Below are 12,991 nucleotides of genomic sequence, written 5' to 3' on the forward strand. Positions count from 1 at the left end.
TAGTTCAACCCACATTTTATATGGGATAACAAATGTCCCACCAACCCCTTAATAGTCTAAGTGACTTAGAGAATTCTTTACCCTAAATGGCATCTCATTCCACTTCTGCTTTTAACTAGAAGAAGTTTTCCTTACATTGAGCTTAAATCTACTGCAACTTTTAACCACCTAACTGTTCACTGTTTCTGATCTCTTTTATTCATCCTTCACACAGCTGCTGTCATTTACCCCTAACACATAAATGATCTAGTCACTTTGTTGTTGAAAAATCTTCAGGGGCTCCCTATAGCCTTTAGAATGAAAATCAGAAGCTACAGCAAAATTTCTCACCTTGGCACTGAAAGGCTTCCAGAATATTGTTCTAACTTAACATTCCAAATTTATTTCACATACTCTCCTTCATACATTCTAGTTTCCAGTCCAATTAGTTTACTCAGTGTTCCCACAAAGTGGCATTCTATCTGTAGCTTGGTTGGTGCAGTAGATAGTGCTGAACTTGAGTTCAAATTCTGATCCAGATCCTTACCAGTTGTGTGATCTTGGTCAAGTTAAAGTATGTTAATAAATGGTAGCTACTATAGAGCCCTTCTGCATTTGCACAGTCTTTCCCCCTTTCCCATTGTGTTGACAAGTACTCAACCTCCCAACTCTTGACTATAAGCTCTCTGAGGCCAAGGATGGTTTGCTTGCCTTGCCTATGCGAGACTTTTAATAAGTGTCTGCTGAAATGAACTGACACCAGGGACAGAGTTTAGGATGGTATCTTAGAGTTAACACTTCATATGTCAATTTGCCAGCAAGGGAAGTGAGAGACTACAGTAGGACGGTCCTGCTGCAGATTCAGGAAAACGACATTCTCCTTCCCATGACCATCCAAATGGGTTCTCCCTGTTGCCATGGTATCTTTTGCTCCGAACCAGGAGGGTCCTACCATCCTACAACCTTGCATGGAGGTGGGGAATCCCTGGTTTGAGGGCCCCCCTATTTCCGGTCTTTTGCGCAGGCTATCCTGGGAGTTGTAGTCCCAGCTCGCGATTGGTCAGTAGGACTCGCGGGGAAGCCACTGGAAGGGGGGGGAGGAGCGGAGTTCCCCACACCGCCCCCACTCTCCTCCCAAGTTACCGGCTGGAAGGACCGGGAAGGGGGGTGGGGGGTGCAGCGCGAGAGGAGAGGGAAGGTCACGTGATGTTTGGGTGTTCGATCTTCCCCACCCAAATCTTCCTTTTTCCCCTCCCCTTCCCAACCCCCGCCCCTTCTCCGTTAACTGCTCAGTGCGTGCTCCCGAGCCAACCAGTCGCAGGTGAGGCGCGCGCGCGCCGGGAGCCCTCCCTTCCTTACCTAACCCGCTCCCCCCAGTGTACCCCCCTCCGCCGACGCTCTCCAGGCTCGCACGCGTCCCCGCCTCCCCCTTCCCACCCCAGTCCTCTCGCGCGCCCCCTATTGTCTCAGGCCCCTGACTGCGAGGTGTGGGGCGGGGCGGGGCGGGGCTGCGCGCGGTCTCCCTAGCGGGCAGGGCCGGGGAGATATGGGGAATTAAGGGGAGGGGTGGGCGCGTGCACGCGCAGGACCCAGGGTTTGTGAGACTGAGCGCCGGGCACGCGTTTTCGTAGCTTCTGGGGTCGAGCTTTAGGGGAGCCGAAACAGCCCTGCGGGGTCCAAGGAGCGCTCCGTGCGGGCCCCTCCCCCGCTACCTAGGAGATGGGAGGCTGGTGGGTGGGTTCACCCTCCTGGGGGAGGGGCTGAAGCTGGCTATTGCAGAGTGGGGGCGGGGAGAGGAGCCCGGGATTGGTTTTTTAGGGGATGGTTGGCCAGGCCGTCTGAGACCGGACTTTGGATAGGCCAAGTTATTTAAACTGTTAACTATCTTGTGCGCGCACAGTTCCTGGGAGGAATTTGATCTGAGTTTGGATGGGGATATAATCTGGCAGGAGCCAGGTGACTTGGATTGAGATTCACTGATTTCTAGCCCCACCCGCATTCTGCCCTTCCTAAATTATAAATAGGAAGACAGACTCAAAGTGGACAAGTGATTTGCTCAAGTTAAAACCTGGCAGAAATGGGACTCGAAGCGAGACCTTCAGGTTCCCAAATTCAGTATTAAGTAATACTGGCATACTGCCTGTTAAGGTATTCTTCCATTAGTTAAAGGACAAGGCAATGAAAGCCTGGATTTGGGTGGTATTTGTGGAAATGGAAAGGAGGGGCCGGATCTGAAAATTATGAAGTCATGTGTGTCCTTAAAATGCTATAAGAAATGGGATCCTTTGTCAGACATTTATTCTAGCCTCAGACACTTCCTACCTGTGTGAAGAACCTGAGCAAGTCATTTGAACCCCATTTCCTTGCCCTTACCACTCTTGATGCCTTGGAACCAATATACAGTATTGCTTGTAAGATGAAAGGTAAAGGTTTAAAAAAATTTTTTAAATAAACATTTATTGAGTTTTTAGTATGTTCCAGGCACTATGCTAAGTACCCTGTATTCAAAAAAAGGCAAAAGACAGACCAACCCTGCTCTCAAGGAGTTTCCAGTCAAATGGGGGAGCAACACACAGATAGGTACAAACAAGTTATATGTAGGATAAATGGGAAATGATTAACAGAGGGAAGGCACTAGACTTAAGAGAGTTTGGGACAGGTTTCTTGTCAAAGATAGGATTTTAATTGGGACTTAAAGGAAGCTGGGGAAGACTATAGGCATAGAGAACATTCCAGATGTGAGAGAGAGCCAGAGAAAATGCCCAGAGCCAAGACATGGGAGTATCTAGTTTGTGGAATAGCAAGAAATCGTTCTAGCAAATACTAAAAAATGAAACAAAGATTGTAGGTTTCTTAGATGGGGGGAAAAAAAGGCTATTTTCAATTGGGATGACTGCGGCAGATTTCCAGGTAGAATTTAAACTTAAAGAAAGGTGGAAGAGGATTAAGATGAGAAAAGAAGTTTCTGGTAGCTGATGGGGGTAGGAATGAATATCAAATTATCTACATTGGCAAGTATGTTGGACTCGGGTGGACTCTTTTTTGTAGTTATATGGAAAGTTTATATTCAATGTTCCTTGAAATAATCATGCCTTGACTAAGTTTTGAAATAACTTGATTCTATTGAGGTTTGGGTACCTGTGGCCTTTGTTACAGTAAGATTTCCAGGGGGCAGCCAGAATAGGGTAGATTTCATATAGCTTCGGGTAAGAAGGTGGCCCAGTGGATTGAGGGCTACACCTAAAGTCAGGAAATCCTGAGTATAGATTCTGTCTCATGAACTTAATAGTCCTGTGACATTGGGCAGACTCACTTTCAATCCTTCTGCCTCAAATTGCTCATTTGTAAAATGAGCATAATAATAACTCTACCTTATAGTGTTCTTATGAAGATCAAATGAGATAACTCAGGTAAAGCGCTTTGCAAACCTTAAAAATATTTTATAAATGATAATTATTTCTGTTTTTAGAGGTGGTCCCAAGAGGACTGTGTTTGGAGTTATTGACCAAATTCAGATCCTGAATCTGTTCCTTACTACCTGGTTGACATTGAGCTTAACTTCTCTGGGCTCCACATCATGATCTATAAAGTGAAAAGGTTGACTCTAAGGATCTCTCAGGTTTCTGCTAGTTTTAAATTTAGAATCCTTTTTGTGGAGAGAGTATCTGAGCTGTGCTCTAAAGTATGGATAATCCTTTTCACCAATAAGAATTAAGCCTCTACTGTATGCCTTTCCTGGGGAGACAGATGACTTGAGGATCAGCTCCTTCCCTTATGGAGCTTATGGTCTAGTAGCAAGGATAAGACACAAATATAAATAACCATAATAGAATGTAGCACCATAAAAAATGGACATTCACAGAGCTGTAATGGGCTCAAAGGAAAAAGGAATCCTTTCCTCATGAAACCAGAGAGAGCTTTATGGAGTAGCTAAGATGGGCCTTGGGAAGAAGGGAAGGGTTTCCTTGGGTCACCAGTAATGGAGGTGGGAATGCTTTCTTTTTTTTTTCTTCTTTCCTTTTCTCAGTATTGAATCAGTTTTTTGTTTCCCTGGGTATTTGTTTCTTCCTTGGGGACTGAGCTTAATTTCTGCTGATTCAGTAAGTGTTCAGCATCTAATATGTGTAGGACACAGCTTCCTCCTGGAAGCCTTCCCAGATTCACTTCTTGGTAAGGACCATTTCCCTGGGGTCTCTCATAAAACTCTGCTAGCAGCTCTCTAGTGTCTTGTGCTTACAGAGTGTTATGGTTATCAGTGTTTCTGAATCCTATCCTTCTACTAAATTGTGATCTCTATCCATGGATATACTGCATCTTATTTCAACTTTCTCCCACAGGTTCAACAAAGTTGTTTTTCACAGAAGGTACCTAATAAATGTATATTGAATGATCTTGGGTTCACTCATTTTGAGTTTGAAGGGATGCTTATACAATACCTGCATTTTATTGATGAGGAGCTGAGACTAGAGAAGTTATGTGTTTTGTCCAAGATCACACAGGAAATAAATAGCATAGCTGGGGATTTAAACCTAGATTTTTTTGACTCAAAATCCAGTGTTCTTCCTACCATCGTAAAGGAATGACTTGGATACCTTCAAGAAAACACATTTCCAAGCTCTGAGAGAGACACCATGATGACAAAAGATAGTTCTTTCCTGTAAGAAATTTACATTCCACATGAAGGGATCTAGCCCCCCCAAAATCAGACATTTAATCAGAATGTGATTGGCATTAAAAGGAAAGATACAGATAAAGAATTCATCCTAGGAAAGTTTGAAGTGAAAGAATTTACCTTTAATTGAAGGGATCAGAGAAGACTCCATGGCCATAGGGCTGGGCCTGGCCAGTCCCAAATTAAATCCCTGCACATCCTTTTGTTTCCTCCTCCCTCTGCAAACTTGGGTGCAGTCACAGAGCAGGCACTGCAGAGAAAGAGCTGGATGGAGTTAGTGCTCTGAATCTGACCTCCTTCCCTCCTGCAGTATACTTGCCAGTGAAGGTGCTAATGAGCAAGGAAAGACTGAGGGGGAGAGCCATGGGTTGTGACTTGTTTCTTCTGAATGTTATTTCAGAAATCATTACCTCCATCAATATTTGATGTAGCCTCTCAAAGCCTCAGCCCTTCTCCTTATCTCTTGAAGGTTTGGGCCTGGGCTTGCCTGGGGCCTTAGGCAGGAAGGTGGAACCCAAAAAGGCATAATGGTATCTTTCTTTTTGTTCATTCACACTTGCCCTTGGCTTGTCTGTTAGACACCTAGAACATGGAATTGGAGGGAACCTTAGAAAAATATCTTAGAGGGGTAGTTAGATGGCTCAATGGATAGAGTGTCTTGCCTGGAGTTGGGAGAAACTGAATTCAAATCTTGCCTCTGATTCTTCCTAGCTGTATGACTCTGGGCAACTCATTAACCCTAAATGCCTAGGCCTTGCCTTTCTGTCTTATAGGACTTATGAGACAGAAATTAAGCATTTAAATAAGAAAGAAAAAATGTCTTAAGAGACCTGAGTTGTCTAACAAGCTCAAGTCTTTGGGGATACAAATCTCTTTTGTCTCAACTATTGCTGCTAGTCCCAAGTGACCTTGATCATAGCCTCTTCTGGACTCAAGGACTTTAGATTTTCATCCTGCCTGGCCTGTGATTTCATTGACTTAGAAAGAACCCATTGAGGAAATACCCTCTACCAAGACAACTGTTCTGCTTCTTGTAGCTGAGAGTTGTTTGAAGACTCTCAAGTGAATTTCCCAGGTCTGGGGTGGAGTGGAACCCAAACAACCCTGACTCTAATGCCAGCTCTCTCTATTGTGTGCCAAGCTGCCGTCACTGGAGCTGAATGAGTTGAGGTAAGGTGGAGTTCCTTTTAAAGGACTTTATTAGTTTTAGTTTTAGGGACTTAGGGCCAAATTACTAAAACTAACCCAAACCAAATGAAAACCAATTTGGGACTCAGCTATTAAATAACTGAACCTGGTATGTCATAGGGTTCTGGGGAAGGAATGCATTTTTGTATAAAAATCTTAAAGTGCTATGGAAATGTGGGCCTCTGTCATTGTTAATATGTTTTATTCTCTCCTCACCTTACCTTAGAAGGTAGATGCTATTATTATTATTACCATTTTTTATTGAAGAAACTGAGTCAGATAGAGGTTAATTGACTTGCCCAGATCTTTCTCACTCTCACCTATCTGCACCTCTCCCTCTTCACATAGCTACCAGCACAATAAATATGTCATTACCAACCATCCACTTGGACTGTTGCAATAATAACCTCCTGATGGATTTTCCAACCTCTGATTCCTTCCTAATTCATGTTGTCCAGTCATTTCAGTCTTTTCTGACTCCTCATGACCCCATTTGAGGTTTTTGTGGCAAAGATACTAGAGTTTGTTGCTATTTCCTTCTCTAGCTCTTTTCACAGATGAGACAACTGAAGCCAACAGGATTAAGTGACTTGCTCATTGTCACACAGTTAGGAAGTGTCTGAGGTCAGATTTGAACTCAGGAAGATGTTTTCCTGACCCTAGACCCACTATTCTATATACTATACACAATACACCACCTTGGCCTTACTTCCTGCAAATACTGCCCTCCTGTTCTTTCTTCAGAGATCTTGTTATGCTGCTCTTCTGGTCAGAATACTTCAAAAACTCCTATGATGCTGGGAGGAGGGCATATACTCCAGAGCTCCTGAGTTCAAGTCTTATCTGCCCTAGTGAGTCACTTTTCCTCAATGGGACTCAGTTTCCTCATTTGGAATATAAGGATGTTGGAGTAACTGACCTTGGAGGGATTTTCTAGCCCCAGATCACCCTAATCCGGTGTTTAGAACTTTCTATAATTTGGCTTCAATCTGGTGTTTCTAGCCTTATTTCAGACTTTCTCTCTTTACATATGGACTTAGTCTCCTCTACATGGTCCCACATGTTCCTAATTTTTATTTCATACTGCTTCTTGCACCTGAAATGCTCCCTACTCCATGGACTACCTATTGAATTCTACTTCAGTTTGCAACTCACTCTTTCTCTGTCTCCCTTCCTCTTTTTCTTTATTCTTCCTCCTCTCTCCAGCTTTCTCTTTCTTTCCTCTTTCTTCCTCCTCCCTCTTTTCTTTCTCTTTCTTCCCTTACTTTCCCCCTTGCTTATTTTCTCTCTTGTTTCCCCCCACATGCCTCAAGGTCATCAAGGCCCCTACTTGAGGCAAATATACCCCCTCTTTGTGCCACTTTTTTGCTTGGGATGAGAAATGAACTTTTAGACTTGGCACTGTGCCACCTAGCTGCCTATAGTGTCTGTTGTATTCCAAATGCCATGCTGCATGCTTCAGACACAAAGACAAAGTAAAACTGTTCTGCCTCCAAATACTCTTCATTCTACTGGAAGGGGTAGGACATAAACTATTGAGTGTAGTATGGTGGAACCTGAGGATGGGGAAAGCACTAACAAATGCTTCAGAGGTAGCTTCAGGTACAGTGGATAGAGTGCTGGGCCTGGAGACACGAGACCCGGTTTCAACTTCTGACCCAGATGTTTGATAGCTGTGTAACCCGGGGCAAGTCACTTAACTTCTCTGTGCCTCAGTCTTCTCATTTGTAAAATAGAGATAATAATAGCACCTGTCTCTAAAACACTTTGAAAATGCCATTTAAATTTGAGCTACAATCATCAGGAAGTAACAGAGTTGAATGTTGAAGGAAGAGAAATGGGAAGCAGGAATACCAATTAGGAAGCAGTTACCACAGTGGTAGTAAGGGGCTACTGAAAGGACCTGAGTGAGAGTGGTAGTTCCATGAATGGAGTGAATAGAATGGATGAGAGAGATGTTGTGGAATTGACAAGATCTAGTAACTGATTGGATATGGAGCATGAGAGAGAGGCTTCAGAGCTTTGAACTTGAATGACTAAAACAATAGGAGTGCCCTCCTCAGAGACAAGCATTAGAAGATGTGTTGGATTTTTCAGTGTGAAGATAATGGGTACCATTTTGGCCTTTTTGAGGGTGACTTGGCTCATCAGGAGAAGATATGGGTGAATAGAGAGAGAAGAGAGAGAGAGACATTTTTGGGCTAGATAGATTGGTTTGGGATCATCCATGAGGACATAATTCTTGAATCCATGGGAGCAGATGCGATATTCAAGAAAATTCATGTAAAGAGAGAAAAGAAGAAAGCCCAGGACTGAAATCTAGGAAACACTTACATGAATAGGGCAGGAGATTGATGATGATCAAATGAAGGAGATGAGTAGTCAGAAGAATAGGAGAATCAGGCAAGAACTATGCCAGGGAAGGCAAAGGAGGAGAAAGTGTCCAGAAGAAGAGTGGGATCCCAAGATATCCCTAACTATAGCAAGGTTATAGGAAATTAAGATTGAGAAGAGGCTGCCATATTTACTAGTAAGGAGACTGTTGCTAACTTTGGAGAGAGCAGTTTTTGTTGAGTAGTTGAGGCTGCAAGCCAGATTGCAAGTAGCTGAAAAGTGAGTGGGTAGTGAAGGAGAGCTAACAAGTAGAAATGCTTCTTTCTAGGAGTTTGGCAATGAAAGGAAGGAGAGATAGAGGGTAATAGTCTGAGGGGACTGTGGGGGCCAATGAAGACTTTTTTTTAAGGATAGAGAGTACACCTGAACAGACATGCAGATATTTGTTGGCAGCCAGTAGAATGAAAATTTTATGCACAAATATGTTGTTGCATATAGATTTCTTTTGGCATATATACATATATATAAAATCTGTGTATCTGTATATGTACATATATACAATATATAGTCATACATTTATACATACTCAGACACATGCACTCACACATATATATGCATGTATATATAATTTTTTTATGGGAAAAATCCTGGAGGAGATAAGAGAGGATAGGATCTAGAATATAGGTAAACTGTGGAAAGAAAGCCATTTTTTTTCTTTAAAGCTAGAAGTGGAGGAGATGATGGTTGAAGATGGATTTTGAAGTATAGCAAAAGGAGTACATAGTGTCTGTTTTCTCTTTTCTCAGGAAAGAAGGAGTTAGGGGCATCTGCTTGATAGAGAAAGGTGGGTGGGAGGTGACTTTAGGGGCCTGAGAAAAGAAAGAGAAGGCTCAGAACAGCTGCTGAACAGAGTAAGACAGTCAAGGAAGAATAATAGTTCTCTTGTACAACAGTGAGGGCCCATTTGAGAGCAAATCACCTAAATTTGCCAGGTCCCAGCTGAGAGCAAATGACCCAGTTGCTGCAGTAGGAGGGTTTCTTTCTCCTCCTGGCATTTCCTTTTAGGCTAAGCAGAATCTGAGTAGTAACCATCTAATCCAGCTCAAACAGAAATCCCATCTACAACCTCTATGTCAAGTGCTCATTCAGCTTTTGCTTGATGACTTTGAGGTAAATTTCCACATTATTAGAATAATTTTTCTTTCCTTAAGCCCAAATCTATCTGCTTTTAAGTTTTTGCTGTTGCTTCCAGTTCTCTACTCTTGAGCAAACCAGGACAGAATAGTGTCTCGTATGTCTAGTATTCCCTCAGATTGTTGAAAATAGTTATTATGTGCCGCCTGAATCTATTCTTCTCCATGCTAAGCATCCCCTTCCTCCCTCAGCTAAAGCTCAAATAGCATTACATTGAGACTTTTTACCCTACTCCAGACATTATTCCAAACCTTTTCTTTGGAAGTGCCTTTCCAGCCACCCCCAGAGTGCTTCCCCTTTGACTTAGAAATGAAAGGCCAGCCATTGAGCCTTCATGAATTTCCTCTTCTCCCATGCTTCAAATCCCTCTTCCCTGTGGCAAATCCCTTTTAAATTCTCTCTTCTCTTATGCTTTTTGTAGAAAGTGATTATAACCCCTGTGAGTTCTTTCTAGACCCTTCTCCAGTCCCTTCAACTAGTTTTCCCAGTGTTAGTATGCAGGACTTATATTTACAATGCTTATGATATGAAGACTTGACTCAGGGGCCACCTCCTACAGGAAGCCCCTTAACTGTCAATACTTTCTCTCTTTTTAAGATATATTAACTTCTCTGGGTAGCCATTGTTTCTTTTTTCCCTTTAGTAAACTCCTTCAGCTAAGTAGCACAGTGGATAGAATGCTGGGCTTGGAGTCAGGAAGACCTGAATTCAAATTCGTCCTAAGACCTAGCTATATGATCTTGGGCAAGTTGCTTAACCCTGTTTGCCACAATTCTTTCATCTGTAAGATGACCTGGCAGTATCTCTTCTAAGGAAACTCCAAACAGGGCCACAAAGAGCTGGACATGACTGAAAAATGTCTAAACAACAAATCATTTTAAGGGTAGCTAGGTGATGTAGTAGATAGAGTGCTGGACCTGGAGTCAGGAAGATTCATCTTCCCAAATTCTAATCTGGCTTCAGACAGATAGCTATTTAATCCTGGACAAGTCACTTAACCCTTTTTTGCTTCAGTTTCTTCATCTATAAAATGAGCTGGATAAGGAAATGGTGAATCACTCCAGTATCTTTGTAAAGAAAGCCCTGAATGGGGTCATGAAAAGTTACACATGACTAACAACAAAAAGCTCCTTCAGGGCAAGAATTCTAATTCATTTGTGTTTTATGCCTGGTGTCGAGATATTTTTGTTGTTCAGTCATTTCAGTTAGTTTTCTCATGCTGATCTTGGGTGACAGACAGGGAGTCCATCGTGAAGCCCATATTTGAGTCCTGAGCTCATAGCCTACTGTCATGGCCCTGGAAGGCCTAGCATCAACCCTATGCTCCAATGGGACATTGGAGGAGGTTGCCTGATGAAGTTGTACTTAATGGAATATAATCAATATTTGTAGCATGTTGACTGAAAATGAAATGTCACATGCCATATTTTTCAGACTTCTTACTATCCTGGTTGCTCTTTTGTGGCTATGTATTGGCTTTTTTTAGGGACTTTTGTTTGAGATGAAAGCTAGATTTTCCAGAGTAGTCCCATATTTTGCTATATTGGAATAGATTGCTCTGTTAGTATAAGCAACCAGCCAGTCTTTTTGAGAGATAATATGGCAGAGTAGAAGGAGTGTTGGACTTGGAGTCATAAATCTTAGGCTGGAATCCCAGCTTAGGTGTGAATCATGTGATTGTAATCAAGCTACCTTACTTCTGAATCTCCGTTTCCTGTCTATAAAATGAGGATTACACTATCAGCAGTACTAGTATCTTACCTGCCTTCCCATGCACTGTAAAGTTGAGTTTTCAAGGTCCTGTGCTCCCCCTCTGGGGGCTACAAAGGAGATTGAGATAGAGCTTTTGGCTTCAAAGGGTTCTCAGTCTACTCAGGGAGGAAAAACACTCATGGAAAAATTAACTGTCTGGTGTAAATATTTAAAAGTGGGAGATGCCATAAACTGTAAGAGTTAAAATGGTTGAGGTCATAAACTGTAGTGAGTTAAAATAGTTGAAGATATAAATTGTGATAGATATAAGAGTGGGTGAGTAAATTTGACCGCTGGAAATATGTTTTCACTACAGTGTCTTGTTTCAAATCAAATATAAGGTGGTCGCCAGGGAAATATTCCCAATTATGAATATACCCAAGTAAACTGGGTTTTATAGAGATTTTTAATTAATAATACAATGAGGAATCAAAGAAAGAGAGAGAGAACAAAAGGAAATAAATGAGAAAAGAATAGGCCAGCCCAGGCAGCCCTGGCCAACCCAGGCCTAAGCCCTAAATAAAAAGATCAGTCAGTCCTAATCACTCACCATAAGATCTGTTCAAGCGAGGATTCAGGGGGACAGAGTCTTCCCAGAGGGATTTCCAGCCAGAGTCAGCCTCCCTTGAAAGACCTCCTTAGAGATTGTCTCTCAAGAGCCTGTATATCTCAAGAGATTTTTTTTCAACAGTCTGTCCTTTTTCTTATATAGAGGGGTTTCTCCTATGTTACCTCCCCTAAATTCTTCCATCTACCAATCACAGTAGACGTTTTCCAAAGGACAGCCCATTCTGAATTCACACCTGAGTAGATTAATCCTTTTAGTAATCCACACCTGAGTAGGTTAGAATCTCTGTGTAAGTTTTTTCCTCTTTGCTCCTTTTAAGTTCACAAGTTGCCTGACCTTTATAGGTACTTAGCACCCCTTTGTAATTAATTCTAAAAATAGGCATGGCTTAAGTATGGGTGTAAGTATTTTTCATTGTTCAGCAAGGAGTTTTCTCCCCTAAAGCAGTCTTAAGTATGGGTGGAGTAGAGGTCTTCACATGTCTGATATAAGTAGAGTTCTCACATTTTAGATGGGGAATGGCCCCTAATAGGGAATTGTCCCAATGGAGAATTCCCCAATGGGGAATTTTTTAATATTCACAAGTCTGAGAAATTTAAAGATTCACAATGGTAGTATGCATTTTATTGTTTAGTCTTTTTAGTCATGTCTGATTCATTATAATCCCTTTGGGAGTTTTCTTGGTAAAGAAAAATACTCTAGGCCTAACATTCTATCTGCTGCATGACTTCACTGCTCTGTACACTTGTATAGCTAAGAACATTGATGGTCATAGATGATCAGAATTCAAAGAGCCCTCCTCAGGAATCAAGACCAACCCTCTCATTTTCAGAGGTTGGAATTTTGACTGAGGAGGGAAGAAATTATTTACTCAAAGTCATACAAGTTATCTTCGGCAAAGCCAGGGCTAGAAACTGAAGACCTGAGGTATTAGGATAATGGCAACTTGTAATCCTGGTAGGAGTTTAATCAGAGATAGAAATCATATTGGAGTGAAGAGGAGAGACTCTCTTGGTGACATGAGCACAGCAAGAAGACTTTATTAATGGTTTTTTTTTTAAATCCCTTACACTCTGTCTTAGTAAGCATTCTAAGACAGAAGGGCAAGGACTAGGCAAATGGGGTTAAGTGATTTGCACAGCTAGGAAGTGTCTGAGGTCAGATTTGAACCCAGGATATTCTGACTCCAGACCTGGAGCTCTCTTCACTCTGCCACCTAGTTCACCCACAGGAAAACTTTAAAAAGACTTAGAAAAATTTGTTTTTGAAAGCTTTCTCTGCCCTTTACCCTCAGTCCCTTTTCT

General features: G+C 42.1%; 1 protein-coding gene across 4 annotated transcripts in view; it reads left to right on the forward strand.

Moving 5' to 3' along the window:
• Positions 1–1,084: 1,084 nt before the first annotated feature.
• Positions 1,085–12,991, forward strand: part of TSNARE1 (t-SNARE domain containing 1) — a 298,847-nt gene continuing 286,940 nt past the window's right edge. For 3 of the 4 annotated variants that reach the window (XM_016431917.2, XM_056820748.1, XM_056820747.1), the window contains exon 1: positions 1,085–1,300. The gene's annotated coding sequence lies outside the window, so the exon portion shown is untranslated. The remainder of the gene's footprint in view (positions 1,301–12,991) is intronic. The other variant, XM_007488404.3, reaches the window with a different exon arrangement.

This window comes from Monodelphis domestica, chromosome 3, assembly GCF_027887165.1.
Source record: "Monodelphis domestica isolate mMonDom1 chromosome 3, mMonDom1.pri, whole genome shotgun sequence".
NCBI classification, from domain to species: Eukaryota; Metazoa; Chordata; class Mammalia; order Didelphimorphia; family Didelphidae; genus Monodelphis; species Monodelphis domestica.